The following is an 18,225-nucleotide window of genomic DNA, read 5'->3' on the forward strand; positions in this document are numbered from 1 at the left end:
GCAATGACACTCAGAAAGTTTAAAACGAATGAGCCTAAATTACAGCGAACTATAAACATACAAAAGAAAAACACAGGCATGGAAACCTCTAACCAGATAAAGATGCTTGGCATCAGATGGAATTACGAGGAAGATAGACTGTACATCCCATCTTTTGACATAAAGGACATCGATAAGAGCGGTCCAATTATGAAGAGGCAAATGTTGCAGCTAACAGCAAGGGTATACGATCCGCTGGGCGTCTTCGCACCATTCACAGTGACAGCTAAGCGAGAAATACAAAACATGTGGAGAAAGGGAACATCTTGGGACGACCCGCTACCAGAAGATGAAACGGCGTCGTGGAGGAACTGTATTCAAGAGCTTCGATTGATACAAGACTTCAGCATACCTAGATGGTTTGATACTAACCAAGGCAGATAGCCTCTTCACACGGATCTCCATTTGTTTTCCGATGCAAGCCCGTATGCTTACGGAACAGCAGCCTACTTGATAAATAGCTACGAAAACCAAAAACAGTCTGAGATACTCATAGCAAAAGGACGAATAGCTCCAATGAAAGAAATATCCTTGCCAAGACTCGAGTTAATGGCTGCGACGCTATCTGCACGCCTCTCTGAATATATCAGAAGAGGATTTGTAAGAAAACTTAACGAAACGAGATATTGGACAGACTCGACCGTTGTTCTAAGTTGGTTACGTGGAAAGAAAAACGCGGCAACATTATTCAAAACAGAGTGAAGGAGATAAAGGAAAAAACGAGACTGTCAGAGTGGAATTATGTTGCAAGCGAAGAAAACCCAGCCGATTTGATGACTAGAGGTGTAAGCGCAGAGCGTCTGATAAACTCAGAACTATGGTGGCATGGTCCAAAATGGTCAGTTCTGAAAAAGAAAACTGTAGAACAAACCGAAGCAGAAGACGACGCTGAGCATGATGAAAGTAATGCGATTAACACGTGCACGTCAAATGCGGCAGTGATTAACGCGGAGAAGTATGGCACATACGTACGATTACTCAGAGTAACAGCTTGGGCTCTCGGGTATCTCCGGAATATACGAAAAAAGAGATCGATCGTCGGAGATCTAAGTTTTGAGGAACTGAAGAATGCTGAGACGACAATAATAAAGCTCGAACAACAACACATACGAGAAAACATCGTACAGAGCAAGGGCATTCCTACGAAGACAACAAGGATGTTTCTTCATGGTACGGAAGTCTTTAAAGACGATCAAGGTCTGATAAGACACAAAGGTCGGCTACTTCAAAGTGGATTAACATACAACGAAAGACATCCTATTGTGCTCCCAAAGTGGACGGCTGCTACAAAGCTGCTGGTACGTCATATTCATCAACTCATGCTGCATGGAGGAATAAGCGTCACATTATCGCAGCTTCGAACTAAGTACTGGATAATACAAGGAAGACAGCTGGTGAAGACGATAATTCATGGTTGTATAATGTGCCAACGATTTGACGCCAGACCGCTGCACCAGGAAACTGCCCCACTTCCTGCTGACAGAGTCAACGAGAGACAACCATTTGAAGTGATCGGTGTAGATTTTGCGGGTCCTTATAAAAGACGCGATGAAAGGCACTACAACACAGTATGTTGCAATATTTCTATGTGCTACTACCCGAGCTGTACATCTGGAAGTTGTGGACAACACGACAACAGAAGTATTCTTACATGCATTCCGAAGATTTACAGCGAGGCGAGGGCTATGTTGCACCATTTACAGTGACAACGCAAGGACGTCCAAGAAGGCCAACAGAGACCTCAATCGTATGATTAAAGAACTACAGGAAGAAGTGTCCAAAAGAGCAAGCCAAAGAGATCAAGTCAAATGGAAGTACGCCGCAGAACAAGCGCCTTGGTGGGGAGGCTTTTATGATAGGATGGTACGAAGCATGAAATCAGTAATGAGGAAAGTTATTGGAAAATTACTGTTAACAAGAGAAGAGATGCAAACAATAACACCTGAAGTTGAAGCTATCCTTAATAACAGACCGTTAACCTATGTATACAGCGAACAGGATGATCCTCTACCAATTGGGCCGGCTGATATAATAGGTGGAAAGCATAGGATTAAAGACGTTACAGAAGGTGAAAAAAAGTCAGCATAGAAGAAATGTGGAGAAATAAGCAAAAAATCATGAAAGATTGGTGGAAAAGATGGAACAAGGAATATCTAAAAGAACTGAGAGAGCAGTGTAACACAAGAAAGCAAGAAGTGACAGTGACCCAAGGAGATATCGTTTTGATCGGCGCACGCACTCCTAGATCTTTCTGGAACCTGGCTAAGGTCTTTGAGGTATATTCTGGAGTCGACGCGAAACCGCGTTCCTGTCTCTTAAAAACGAAAGGAAGACTCGTTCGGAGACCTGTGCAACATCTATACACACTTGAAGGCTGCTGGTGAAGCTGGTGAAACTCATGGGAGCAGACAAGAAGAGAAAGAAGACAGCGCGCTTCAGAGGCGCGCGCTCTTACGAAAGCAATAAAGAAAAAGAAGAATCTTGATTTCGTTCGCATCGAACGCAGCTGTCTCGTCTCGTTTCTGCAACACTGTACGTACTGTCCTCGCTATGAACGTCGAAAAGGCGTATGATAACATCAGTAATGCTGCCATCTTGGCATGATATGACATGCTGCATTTTCCCCCTAGAGTACGGAATTTTGTCAAATCTTTCCTTGAAGACCGACACTTTGCAATTCGCCTTAGTGATGGCGCCGTCGGCTCATTTGTCCCTCTTCGCGGCGTACCCGAGGGATCGGTATTGTCACCCACATTATTCAATATTGTTTTAATCCTGCTTGCATGGTGCTTACACGATGTACTCGACATAAAGTTCTTGTACGCTGATGACATCACGGTTTGGAGCACTCATCGTGACCTACAGACTCTAGCCGCTGCCTTTCACTCAGCTTTAGATATTACGTCGACTTACCCTTCTTCGGTCTGCCTTAAGCTTTCCGTCAGCAAATTTGCTTACATGTCAGTCGCCAATCGCTGGGGCCGGTGTAAACTCTCTGCAACACCCATTCGTCTTCATCAATCCGGAACCCCACTTCGACAACGTTCAACTATGAAAATTCTCTTTCTGACGGACCACGAGTCGCGAACCGGAACTGCTTGGCTCTCCAGCGCTAAAAAGCCGGCGATTCAGACGTTGGTTCGTATCAAGCTTTTCTGGACATAAGGGTTTAGTTCGCGTGAGTGCCACCACGTGGCGTACTGACCATAAACTTTTCAAACTACACGCGGTGACGCGCGATGACGTCAACCAAAAAATAAAAAAAAGCTATCCCTGCTCATTTAACGTCGCCACAATGCTTGTACCGCCGGCGTTATCAGTGTTCTTGATAAAGCGTATTCGCTCGTCGCCTGGAAATTACTCGTCATCCTAAGAGCGTTTAGCCGCGACGAGCAATGGTTGATTCTGGGCTTTTGATGCGGTTTTTTTTCTTCTTGTTTTTTTTTCTTTTCCTTTTCTTCTTTTTCATTCTACGGAGTAAAGAAGCGCCTAACCGTCAGAGGCACTTCGGGGCAGCCTTTATTCAGTCGGCACACATTGTTAACGTCCGAACATAGCAGAGCGTCTACTAGAGACGCCGTCGTGGACGGATTTTGATTTTCCCCTATCGAATTCGTTAAGGTTCGCAGAATTATTTCACTAGCGACATTGCAATGCGCACACATGGGCTACCACCGCAGCTGCAAATCTAGATGTGCTTAAGTATTAAGACATATACATGGATATGTTGGTTTTTCACCTTGACACAAAAGTCACGACACAAGAGTTGAGCAAACTGTCCCTGTGTCGTTGCAGGTTGTGAGAGCGGGCTAGTTGGTATTCCATGCTAAAGTGACTAGCGCAAGAGTGGACACAGGACACTAAAGAGGCGACAAGGATAAGCGCAAACTTCCAACTGGGCGCTTGTTCTTGTAGCCTCTTTAGTGTCCCCTGTCCACTCTTGCGGTAGTCACTTCAGTCTGTGTCGTCATCAATTAGCATGTTATGGCCGAAGCTGCTCGCAATATTACGTCACATTTACTGGCCACCAGGCCAGGTACGCCCTTGGGTACGACATATACAGTACTTGCAGTTAGTTTCCAAAGTAGTCTCCTATGGCGGTTATCCACGTGCCTGAAGCGAGAACACTATTTAAAATTACTGTGCAGTAATATATGCGGGATTTGTATGTTCTCCACATTCTCTACCATGTTGCCGTTCCGCCTTTATTATATAGCCGCAATGTAGACTAGCAGCTATCGAACGACATAAAGGCTATCCACATACTCACAGACCTCGCGCACAACTCCTGACTCTTAATTGTATTCAAGAGTTGTGCGACTGCCCAGGACATCCTTAACGAATGTTACATAACACATTATCAGGTTTTACTTGCGAAAACCACGATTTCATTATGAGGCACGCCGTAGTGGAGGATTCGGGAATAATTTAGACCACTTGGGATTTTTAACGTGTGCGTTACCCTAAATACGCGGATTTTCGCATTTCACACGCATTGAAATACTGCTGCCGTGGTTATAATTCGATCCCCAGACCTCGTGATTAGCAGCCGAACGCAATAAAAGCTGAGCAACTACGGAGGGGAAGGAATGTTGGCAGTAGGAGGAAGGTGACAGCCGGCAAGTGAGGCAATTTGTTCCCATCCTCATTGCGCGAGAATGGGTGCCATCTGTCTAAGAATGACACCGTAGAATGCCCTGTATTCAATGTGATGGAGTCCGCGTCCAATATTTCAGACCCGAATCATACTCTAACTACTGACGACCAGGCATCTCGCTAATACGTGCAGTCGCTTGACAGCTGTCGAGCGCAGGCGTCGGCCACAGGACCTACTTGATCTTTGTTCAACACTTGCCGACATTCTCGCCTTATTTCGCACCATTGCCTTTCAACTGAACTGCTTTAACAGCCGATTTATTTGTGCCAAAATTTGGCCAACCTGTCAACGTTATGGTTTCTTATTTTTAAGTCATCTTTTATATTTAGGCTAATGCTGTCTTGAAATTTCCAACGGTTTCACCTTTCCCAAAATGCCCGCATTTTTGTCGGCCTCTGTTCATATTTTGGAGGATATTTAATAGACGTGGAAACCATTGCGTCGCCCCCTGACCAAGCTGCTCAAAAAGTCATTTTATATCCTTGAGGTCTTGTGCAAGCTTCTTGCCTTCTTGCCGTTCACCAACCTTCTGATTTCCCTGTCAACTGTATCCCATTTTGACCACTACAATCCCACGGAAGTGGGCAACATTATATTGTCCTTGGGATTAAAGCCATTTAAATCAATTCTACTGTGGATACGACAGCCGCTTTTGCTCACTGTGAATGGAAATATTGCGTTAATCAGCGCCCTTTTAAGCATTTAAATTCATAGTAAAAAAATTATGCGGATCTCATGTATGTACGAATCGATGTAACCAAAGCTTTCAATTTTTGTTGTCATTGTCATACGTAATCTCTACAGAGTAGACAGGCACCCTCTAATGAAATGCTGTCAATGTTTGCTTGATTACGCCTGCCAGTGTGATGCAAATAAACGGAACTTTAACTCATTTTCTCAGAAATAAACGCTGAATGAAATGCTGACGTCATCCTAAACAAGATCAACAAGCGCCGTAGTGCTTGATCTTATGATGTCCCTATTCGTAAGCCTATATTCGTGATGTTTTCTTTTTTTTGGGGGGGGGGGGGGACGATGTGCTCTTGAACCCTAGAAATCTCCCTCGGACGTCTCTGATGTGCTCGTTTTTATTCTCAAGTACCCAATGAAAACTCTCATCGCTGCAACTTCATGATGCCCTGGTGGCAGGCCACCATAGCGTGTCGCGCAAGTATGACCACGCTGATTCATTTGAGTTGACATATACTATTTTGTGCGTCATACTTCGCCACATTCATTTTTCAAACTATGCCAGAGCTCGAAAAGGGCGGCCTACTCACTACGTCCCTTTCCTCTGTTTACTTCCGCAAAGTGTGTGCTTATCGCGGTGGTTACCAAATACACCCAACGGTATGCTACCACTCAAGCCTTTCTGGCGGCTGAGCAACTGAAGTTGCCGGCTTTATTTAACATGGCGTCGACGTTCAATATGGCTATCCTCAATTACTTTTCCCGGACTTCGCTCACCGCCTTCTCTCCAGTGTCATCTCTTACACTACTCGCTCCTGCTAGACACAGCACAAACACGCAACGGCCTTAATGAAGTATCAATTACACGCTAGTTGACATGCTGTCCACGTATATTTCCGCTTAGCACTGGGATTGGAGCGTGGTCCTGTCTATGGTGACATTATCCGTCTACAGCCTCGCTCAACAACACCGCTCGTTACTCATCAGGTTTCTTTTTGTCGACAAGAGCATAGTGTATTTGCTCTGAATGTGCTTTCGGCTTTAGGTGTGACCTTGCATGCCCGCTTATTCTGTTACGTTGACGGCGACCGTTGTCGTCAGGCTGCTGCCTCATTCTGAGCTTCGCAGTCACCAGAGAGCACAGAAAGCTGTCTTCACAAACAAACCACCGGGATTCGAGCTCATCTCCCAAATGCACCATGTTGCATTTGGGAGATGAGCACGCTAACCATTACGCTGCCACCTGCCTCCACCAATTTCTGTTTATCTGCCTTCCCACTTCACGTTTTTGCCGCTGACGCAGGCAGAACGGATGCAGAAACGAAAAAAAAGTAAAGATTGCTTGAGCCGCCAGCTGACACATGACCTTAACTTTGGCAGGTTATCATTGGAGCGCATGTAGGCTTGCGGCTGCGTGCAGATTGTGGGTCGCCTTAGCTTTATTGTAAATTTGCTTTCACCGGCTCTTTTCAGCTAGAACTGAAACGCCGGACAAGAATGAGGCCTACCATTGAATATTTTTTTCTTGTTTTCTGGGTTTAAACCAAAAATACACAAATAATGATTTTTTTTAAAGAAATGGCATAAGGATACTATATTTCGAAGTCATGTCGTTGTGTCAATACGGGCCGGCACGACGTATCGACGAAAGGGCATCACAGTGGCGATGCACGCGGCAGGTTACTAAATGAAGAAAACGTGAAATGAATTTTTCAGTTCTCGCAACATATTGTACGCAGAACACAAGGCACCCACCACCATGACATATTATTTTTGACAACAGCGACACACAGTGGCGGACTGATATACTTCCTAAAAGGATTTCATTTTATTTTTTCATCGCAGAACCGCAAGCACAGGTTGCGTCGCGCGTATATCGCAGCCACGTACTGTGGCCGGGCTCCTTTTCATCTAACAATGTGGCCCCCGGAGGCTTCACGCGCTCCCGTAGGTGGCGGATTGGACTGTCACTCCAGAAATTTAAATACACAACCTCTTTGCATAAAAACGACGGCATGATTGTTGACATATTGTTGGCTTGGATATGTTTGGCACGAGGCCCAAGACCCTGTCTTCTAACGCGTTCTTATGTTTGCGTTCGCGTCTCTGCCTTGAAGGGACGCGCACCGTAACTTGCTGCAATGGTGCTTCCGTTGAGCGCATGTAAGGCGAACAACGCGGTTCTAAAATGTATGTTCACTAACTTGTGCAGTAAATCCATGTTCGTAGTATTCGCGCAACGTAGTAGTAGTATAGTAAGAGTCACGAGTATGGCATCCGTAACCGGAAGCGTCACGTTATGCTCGTAACTTGTCGGGACAGCGTAGCTGTCACTAAGGATTACGTGGCTAGGCATGGCTGATGAATAAGTAATTCCGAAGATTGGTTTTCAGTAAAGGTTTGTTACCAAGGACGGCGGGAGCTTATACTGCCGTAAAGGACGGATGCTGGGCGGTGACTCCAATCATTTACTCGGCACATCACACATCTACACTGGAATTCAACTGGTTTCGCCAACTCTTGCTTATATTCTCTCGCCCCTAAGCTGCGACTTCGCCTGCCACCCGGGCCTCAGCTTTTCCTCTTTGTCCCCCACTTCTTTCCCAAACCGCATTTCGATGGGGGCGAAATGCGAAAACACCCGTGTGCTTAGATTTAGGTGCACGTTAAGGAGCCCCAGGTGGTCGAAATTTCCGGAGTCCTCCACTACGGCGTGCCTCATGATCAGAAAGTGGTTTTGGCACGTAAAACCCCATAATTCATTCATTCATTCTTTCCCAAACTGCTGAGACGTGCTTCCACTAATGCTTGCTCCTCCTTTTTCTTAATAAATGACGGCATTCATTCATGCATTCCTAAGTTACTGCAGGAAATAGCGTGCCTTTATCTCCATAACCACCCTTTCTCTCACCTGGACTCTCCCATCGCTAAGCAATGTTTCTGTGTTGCAAATCGCTCGGCGTCACATATATAATTTTCTAGGAATGGCCAGTAGTACGGCGGGCAGTTTTCGGTGGTTGACGAGACACTATATAGAACACCTTCCCTGCCATATCCACACTCAGTGCTCTGCTTCGTGAGCTACTATTAGCCGCTACGACGAAGTACGAAATAAAAGAAACCTAGCTGGGCTGGTCGCGGGCAGCTCTTTTTGGATTCGTGATGCGTCGATTTAAAATATATATATTTCTTATCTAAGCCTAAATGACAGTGATATAGGCGAGGTGAGTTACCGTAGCTCGTTGGTTTGGACTAACGACGCTCTTCACGCAACTCTTACGTCTTATGCGTGTGTGCGAACGGGAATAAAAGACAGAAGGGTAACACGCCTTCCTGAAATCAAACATTCGGAATAACCCTTTGTTTGGCGGTTGGACATATGTCGAGGGTCCCCGATACGAAGCACCTGCAAGTCTGTATCACCTTGCAAAGGGGAACTCAGATGAAACGTTGTCAAACGGATAGGCTTTTAATTATCATAAGTATGTCTTTATATAATATAAATTCATTACCTTGAGGTGAAAGCCGACTAATAAGCATTTAAATTTTCTGTGTTATAAAAATAAAAGGTTGCTGTGCTTTACAGCCCCCTAAATTAAAAAGTAAGTTATGAAAAATAAATTGGGTGCAGTAAATGTGTAAACGCAGACGCAAGAAAAGGCCTAGTCCGTTTCCCAGTATTCACTCAATGAAGATGGAGCACCTCTATACTCTCACGTTGCAGTAATGTCAATAACGCTCTTACGTTATTGAATCCGTGACAACATACTGGATATTAGAAACACATGCAGGCGCATCTTGAGCTAACTGATAAGTTTGGAACTGTGGTTAGACGCTAGAAACCCCCCCCCCCCCTTAGAAAAAGAATACAGTTGCTTTCAAGATTAGCTGAAACATAGTGTTTGTGGTTTAAAAAGGGCCCCCAACACTGCACAACGGCGCCGACATACAGGAAATTCAAGAGCGAACCACTTTCCAATTACTGGTATTTATCAAACCAGCATATAGTGGTTCAATGTAGCCCTGTAGTCAAGGGGCCAGTTCTACCACGGGTACTGTTTCGGAGCTCATATTTCATGTCAGCATTAATTGTCAAAAAATCACAGTATTTCGTTCTTTAGATCTTATCATTAGACAGCTAAAATACATCCAGAGAAATCTTCACCTTAATATTTCAGTACTTTTCGTTCTAACGTACATATCCGTGCTGATCCATATGTTACAAAGTACTGAAAATATTCCCAATGCTTGCCTCCAGGAAACTGTTTTTATTCCTTATGATGCCAGGAAACCAAGCCTGATGCCACCAACGCTAAGAAACATAATCGGGAGCGCGCACATTGTCTCGCACACCTTTTGGGATGTACCGTAGCGCTGAGGTGCTTCTTGTATAATGTATGAGAATCGGTTGTATAGACAGACGTGCAAGGTTGGGCCTTGTGTTAAAGCACATGAAGTTGATTTGTGCCAAGATAACCTGTCCAAGCTTTCACACTTACTTGATAAGAAGTCTACAGCACCATCAATATGCCAGCTGCTTTTAACTGCACGAAACAAAACTATTGAAACGATACAAACAATATTACCATCATTTTATCATTCGAGTGTTCACATTGGTAACCTCTAGATGCGGAGTAACATGAGAAGTTGTTTGCGTAATTAACAAAGCTACGTTAATTACATCTTCAGTAATGGTTCTTACGTGGCTAAAATAAATGAGCGGTTTGGAGCCCGTCCTCGAGATTATAAAGCCAAGCGAAACAATTTCGACTAAACATGCTTCTGTAAGAGCCATGCGAACAAAAATTTTCCAAGTAAACCCTCTTCGAAGACGTAACTGACGCAGAACAAGAACACCCGCCGTGGTTTCTCAGTGGCTATGGTGTTGGGCTGCTGAGCACGAGGTCGCGGGTTCGAATCCTGTCCACGGCGGCCGCATTTCGATGGGGGCGAAAACACCCGTGTACTTGTATTTAGCTGCACGTTAAAGAACCCCACGTAGTCAAAATTTCCTGAGTCCTCCACTACGGCGTGCCTCATAATCAGAAAGTGGTTTTGGCACGTAAAACCCCATAATTTAATTTAGAACAAGAACATCTGTAAAGTCACAGAAAGAACAGCGCTTCACGTGGGACACAAAGGAGGAACCACACACAAACGGCGCTAACTTTAAGCGCTATTCTTTATGTGATAATGAAGCAACTAGCCCGTCAGTCATTCCTTCCAAACCTGTAAAGTCAACCTGACCACATCTAGCCTTTTGTGATGCTGTCATCAATAGTATGGCCCCGTGAACATGTTGCCCATGGCCACATAGTCGCGTTCCATTTTTATTCATGCTGCTTTCTCGAAGGCAAGCATATTAAAGTGTTGGTGTCAATACGGCAGCGCACGTGTGCCGCCGAAAGCTTGCTTGGTCGCAGAAGCGATGCATGACGGAATGATGGTGCAGATTTAGCGCGTCTCTGGCAACAAGACAATATAATGCCGCCGAGGGAAGGAAGATAACGAAAGTGAACAGATTGGTAGTTGCTCACGGAGCCGTGTCCATGGTGGTGGTGCCATCATTACGAAATCTGAGGCGGTGATATTGACGGCTGAGGCGTTTTTTTTCTTCCTGTTATTCTTTTAGTCATTTTTTTTACAACGAAGTCGTTAAGAGGAAGCTTTAACTCTGGCCCAACTCCAACGCGGCCTATTCAAATTGATGTAAAAGGCCCAAACGCTTTTCCGACATAACCCCTTGGCCGATTTTATTGAAATTTGCTGGATTCGGGAGAGAACGGTAAATTCTAGTGACTATTGGAAGTGGAATTTCTATTTAGGGCTTGAATTCTGGTAAAAGATTTTCAAAAATTCAAAAGTGCGAGAAATATAGAAGCACCAAGTTTACAAATTAATAACTCCGCATCAAGAATAGATATCGCGGTTCTGTAAACAGCATCCTTTAGACAATTCAAAGTGGACAAATCCAATATGACGATTTAAATATTACGTGAAGTCGTTACGTTGTGAACAAGGGTTGTGGAAAAGCTGTATTTCCACATTCCTAAATTTTTTTAGATTCATGCGTAATATATCAATTTTGTCCGCTTTAGAATTCCTGTTATATGCAATGTACAGAATTGTAATATCAGTTTTCATTGCCGAAAGACAAGTTGTAAACTAGATGGTTTCGTTTTCTCAAAATTTGCGATTATTGCCAATTTTGAATAAACAAATGATGGCCTAAATCAAAACTTCTAAACCAACGGTCACTAGATTTTAAGTTTTTCTTTTAAGTGCAACAAACCTTGTAAAATTTGATGCAGTGGTTGTAGAGAAAAACAAATTCTGCTTTTACATGTATTTAGATAGGACTACCAGAGCTAAAGGTTCCTCTTAAGGGCTTCTTTCGCCACTATCGCGTCCGTGTCTAGAGCAAAATCCCGAAGATAGCGTAATACCGGCCTGACTCGCAGCGGAGGTGAAGCAAGCGTGCAGCTCTCCCCATAGGTTGGCTAATCCCGAATGTAACACCATGCCAGGCCGACCTGCGGCGGAGGACAAGCAGAAATTAAGCCCTCCCCATACGTGGGCCGATCTCGAAGACAGTGCAATGCGGGGCCGACATACAGCGGAGGTGCAGTTCCCCATTAAGGGGCCCACGTACACAGCTTTGCTGGTCATCTTTCTTCACAGAGTGGGAGGGCACTGAGATTTTTGTTTATCAAACATCAGGTCATCGACGGCGAAACCAGGGACACCAAAGCCGTCCTCGGGCTCGACCTATAAAGCGCCTTCGACAAAGTGACGCACTCTGCCATCCTCGCGCAGGTATCCCATCTAAACCTAGGCGAGAGGTCGTACGAATATTTCAAAGACTTCCTCACCGGCGGAACGGCGGAGCTGAGAGCCGGTGACCTGAAGACGTACGAGAAGACATTAGGGAGTCAGGGCACTCCCCAAGGCTCCATCATCTCACCATTGCTATTTAATCTTGTTATGATTCAAGTTGCCAAAAGACTACGCCAGCTTGAAGGACTGAAGCACACGATATAGGTGGACGACATTACGCTGTGGGTGGACGGGGGCAGTGACGCCCGCATAAAATCCACAATACAGACGGCCGTCGACACGATCGAAGAAAGCCTGGAAGGTACGGGACTGCGTTGCTCCCCAACTAAGTCGGAGCTCCTGCTTTACCAACCGATCGAAACGCACAGAATCAAGAAGCAAAAGAAACACGAAAAGATCAAGATCCGCACCAGGGATGGTAACACAATACCGACGGTCAGCAAGATCCGAGTCCTGGGCATGACGATCGAAGTGCTCGGCACGAACGGAGACACCGTCACCCGCATCGTGGGTAAGGCGGCCAACGCCACCAGACTGCTCAAGCGCGTTACCACCAAGAAGGGAGTCATGAAGGAGGGAAACTACATCAGACTTATACACTCCTTCGCACTCTGCCACATATGGCAGCCTTCCACAAGTGGATGAAAAGCGAAAAAAACAAGCTAGACATCCTAATCCGGAGGGCTTACAAGACACCCCTCGGTCTACCCGAAGCTACCAACACGAAACGTCTCCTCCAGCTGGGCATACACAACACGCTCGACAAGATCGCCGAAGCGCAAAGAGCCGCTCAGTTGGAAACACTATCATCAACAAAGGCCGGCAGAAAGATCCTGTGCAGTCTAGGCATCGGTTATCACGAACAGCAGGGACCAAAATGCCCCGTCCGCGACCACGTATGAGGGACATGCACCAGAAATTAAACGAAGGCAGAAGACGCGCTAGAGCCAAGGCACTGACGGACCTGCACGCGGAAGACACCGGCGCCAAATACGCGGATGCAGCCGAATATGCCAGCCGCAACGGTTTCGCGATCGTGGTGGTCGACTCCGGAGGCAACGTGCGGGCGACCACCAGCACATCGAGCAAGCAAGTGGAGGAAGCAGAAGAAATAGCCATCGCCCTGGCCATCGTAGACCGAGAATGCCACATGATCTTCAGCGACTCCAGACAGGCGGTGAGGAACTACGCCAAAGGAACAATTGCCCCAACGGCGGCACGCCTTCTGTTTCTACAGGCAGACCGCAACTAGAGGATTCGAATCAAGTGGTTCTCGGCGCACGCAGCACAAGCGTCGGAGAAGCATGCAATCGCAACGAAACGGCACACGCCCGAGCGCGAGGACTAACCGACCGCGCCCAAGGCAACGGCTGCCCGCTGTGATTCAGCGCCAAAGACCGGATGACCAGCTATAACGAACTCACCAAGGCTTTCGGCTGGCCCGCAGACTTCTCCCGCCGCCCTGCAAAAGGCTGAGCAGGTCGCAGGCCGTGCTGTTCAGGCAACTACAAAGGAGAACGCTTCCAAGCCCAGCGCTATTGCATAGGATGTACCCAGAATCGCACCCCCATGACAAGTGCAGAGCGTGCTGCAGGGAGACGGCCACATTCGAGCACATGCTATGGGATTGCTCCAAACATCCAAGTGAAGCTAACTCAGGACGTATACCGCCGCAGCTTGAGGAAGCAACGCGGAGCGATGACCAAGAAAAACAACTCCAAGCCGTCCAGCAAGTCACCAAGGCGCTGGCGAGGCAGGAGCCTGGCGAGCCGGCAACGGCGAGCGGGGATCCTCGCAGAGCAACCGCCACGATGACGACGTAGGCCACGTCCGAAGCGCGCCTTCGCGCTTTACTGATGGTTCAATAAACGTTTTCGCAATCCAATCCAATTACTTATCCGCGTTTGTCCTGCATGCGTCTGCGATGAAAACAAGAAGCAGGTATGCATAGAAAATCTGAGGTGGCGGCGGCAGGTGGTAGCGCAGAAGTTAGCATGTCCAGCCCCTGCACGTATTATAACTGCATTGACATGGGTTCGTGGTAGTGATAGCGACCAAAGCTCTACTTTTTCTGCGCGCTCTAGCCATTGTGAAACTAAGGATGTAGTTAGCATGCCCAGCCACTGAATGCAAATTGCAGCCGTTACGAGTGGCGGAATACCGCTGGGGCTGATTGTGAAGAAAGCTTCCTCTCTCTGTCCACTCTCGCCATGGTGAAGCTAAAATGAGGAGAAGGCCTGATGGACACAACGTTGATGGTCACCATAACAGAATGGATGGACGACCCGCGGAAAGGACAAGGCACACCAAGTTTTTAGCACTTGTCCTACAGTAAAGCGCTACAATGGCTAGTATGCCCTCATGGGAATGGTAGACCGAACTGCTTCTCACTGCTAACACTGGACTGATACTAAGAAAATACTCCGTTCGCAGACACCGCGCTACACTAAAATTAACAAAACAATATCAGTTTATAAACTGATAGTGTCAATTCTCTGGTGTCCTTCTTGTGTGTGTGGAGGGCATAAAGGTCCTGGCAATGAAATGGTAGTATCTTTGTTTTTGCTGCAGTTGCACACAAATAAAATTCGTTGAAGTGATCGGACAGCGATCTACCAGCGGAGAAGACTCACCCGCAAATTAAAAATAATTGCTGGTTTCAGATCTTCTAATGTACTTGGCGCTTAGCTACTATCTGTAATATTTTTTTTTTCTTTTTGTGCTCTTATGAAGAGGAAAACTCCAGATTACTACAATATCAACAACAGTACACAAAATAGACTGGCTTTGAAGCTGTGACCAGGCACCGCGCTTTTGTACATTCAGCACATGTAGTATTGGGGCAACACGTTTGAGCAAAATGATCACGTTTTTGGTCAAAGCACTGTGACAGGCGGGAAGAAATCGTTGTCATGCCCGGTCGAAACAATACCATCTGAAATCTTATTTACTCATACATATTTTTTGAAAAATCACTATAACCCTTTATACATTTGCTTCGTATGAGTTATATACTAGCTTGCCTCGTCAACCTCAAAAATGCATTCGCTTTGCGGGAGAAGGTTTTCGTGAAAAACGACGCAACATAACAGTAAAACATCCAGCAAGCTTTCTATCCAGATGATTGGCGAAACTGTACACTGAAAACGTGCCGACTAGCGTGCGATTGAAAGTTGAATTATGATCGTTGTAAGCTTGTGTTGCGTCTACCACGAGTGAGTAGTGTTAGCGATGATATTGGTGTGAAAATGGTGAGCTCGGTCTGCGATTTGTTCTTGTGGATCTCCACATTGAACGTCGCAGTAGTCACGATGAGAGGACTCCTGTGACATTATTAGCTCAGTGGGCTGGGAAGGCTCGAGTGGTAGCTCACCTTGAGGGGTATTGGGTGACAATTATTAATATACGTACTTCGCGATGATGAAAAATATGCAGAAACACCACTGGTGTTGTCTAACTATTCGTAAACAGGCCCCCAAATTTTAATTGGCCCACCCCAAATTTCAAGTTGGCACACCCTCAAATTTAAATTGGCCCACCCCCAAATTTAAAATGGCCCACCCCCAAATTTAAAGTCGGCCACGCCTGATTTTCTTTTCGCCCAGACTTAAACTTCAAGTTGGTCCAATCCCAAATTTCAGTTGGGCCACCCAATAAACAAAGGCGTCAGGCAGGGAGATACGATTTCTCCAATGCTATTCACAGCGTGTTTACAGGAGGTATTTAGAGACCTGGATTGAGAAGAATTGGGGATAAGAGTTAATGGAGAATACCTTAGTAACTTGCGATTCGCTGAAGATATTGCCTTGCTTAGTAACTCAGGAGACACATTGCCATGCATGCTCACTGACCTCGAGAGGCTAAGCAGAAGGGTGGGTGTAAAAATTAATCTGCAGAAAACTAAAGTAATGTTTAACAGTCTCGGAAGAGAACAGCAGTTTACGATGGGTAGCGGGGCACTGGAAGTGGTAGCGGAGTATATCTACTTAGGGCAGGTAGTCACCGCTTATACGGATCATGAGATTGAAATAATCAGAAGAATAAGAATGGGCTGGGGTGCGTTTGGTAGCCATTCTCAGATCATGTACAGCAGGTTGCCATTATCCCTCAAGAGAAAAGTGTATAACAGCTGTGTCTTACCAGTACTCATGTATGGAGCAGAAACCTGGAGGCTTACGAAAAGGGTTCTATTTAATTGAGGACGACGCAACAAGCTATATGAAAAGAAGAATGATGGTTGTAACGTCAAAGCATAAGAAAAGAGCAGGTTGAGGTGAGGGAACGAACGCGAGTTAATGACATCTTAGTTGAAATGAAGAAAAAGAAAAGGGGGGCATGGCCAGGACATGTAATGAGGAGGGAAGAAAACCGATGGTCATTAAGGGTGACGGACTGGAGTGCAAGGGAAGAGAAGCGTAGCAGGGGGCGGCGGAAAGTTAAGTGAGTGGAAAAGATTAAGTTTGCAGGGACAACATGGCCACTTAGTACATGACCGCGGTAGTTGGAGAAGTATGGGAGAGGCCTTTGCCCTGCAGTTGGTGTAACCAGGCTGATGATGATGATGGTGCCACTCAGGAGAAATAGTTGGAAGTCGTAGATCACCCAGTCGCTTTCTTTGTATTTAACTTTCACTTGCTCTGTTAATTTGTAACAATCACGTCTGCCACTGCTGTCTGTATAGAAGGCTAGAGCGCATGGTCTCTGTAGACTAGTCCGCATAAGTTCTGGCCTAAACTTCAAGAAAGCTACGTGATCATCATGAGGGTTTAATTTTGAATTTGGCGTTTGTCGAACGGAAAAACAGTTTATATAAAAAACAAACTACTTGTGCGATAAAAGATGTATGTCGTCAATTACGGTGACGCAAGAAGGCACCACCTGCCCTGCTCTTATCGCCTACGTGGAAGCTAGTATGCGCCGGCGTGAATTTTGTCTCGGTGTCTGGTGTGCTTTATATACTTGCTCTTCTTACTGACGGAGCGCGTGATGAGGCAGTCGCGAGGAGTGCCACACGGTGAGCGACGGGTAGATCGAGAGCGGCATAGAACCTTTGCAGTTGGAGAAGCGCCTGCTCTAGCTTGGCGATCAGTGACGTGAGCACTCCTGACTGATGCCACGCAGGGCCTCAGGACAAGTCAAAATCATGTCTGCATCGCTATGCGCTGTAGTTCGAAGTAAACCGCCTGTGCGGAATCGAATTAATGCATGGTCTCGCAGCGTTTGTCGTTGATGCTTTTTCGCATACGTCCATTCATGCTGGTGACTCGAATGATACGATAATTTCAAGTTCGAAAATTTGTGTCAGCCATTTTTCAAGAATATTAACATTTGTGGATCTGAACACTGTCCCTATTCTTGCTTTTTCGTTTATTTGTCCGCTGGTTTTTTTTTCTTTATTGCTTACAACGTTTGTTTTGGGAATAAAAAGACGCAACCATTTGCTGGACTGCTCAGCACTGGTGGATGCTAATTCTGAAGATGCTAATCTATGATAATCGATGACGTATGTTCCAAAGTCCGCTATGGGCCAGCGCCTTACGCGAGAGCTGTCATTTTTATGATCTTTCAAGCACGGTTAAAATGCATCGAATAACGCTATCGCTAAATTAAATACGCATCGAAGTAGTCATGGCATTCAATAATACGAATAGAAAGTGTTCGAATAATTTTGTCGAAATTCCCAACTGTGAGGCAGGCCTCTCATATATCAATCAACCAATCATTTTATTTCCTTATAAAAGGAGGAGTATGGGGGACTAAATGCTCGGACTGCTTGACGAGGTCCCGACCCCTTACAAGTTGGCATAACAGCAAGGTCACGGCCGGTCATACACAAGAAATAAAAAAAAGCGTCACAAAGCAACGGGTAATACAGAGTGAAACAAGACGGCAAGAAATAATCAACACACATAAACAACAGTGGGGAACATAAATAGGAGAATAAGAAGGCATGGACTAGACTTGCAAATAAATAAGTTGACAAAAACGTTTAATGCGAGATT

The sequence above is a fragment of the Dermacentor variabilis genome, unplaced genomic scaffold (genome assembly GCF_050947875.1).
Source record: "Dermacentor variabilis isolate Ectoservices unplaced genomic scaffold, ASM5094787v1 scaffold_13, whole genome shotgun sequence".
Classification (NCBI taxonomy): Eukaryota; Metazoa; Arthropoda; class Arachnida; order Ixodida; family Ixodidae; genus Dermacentor; species Dermacentor variabilis.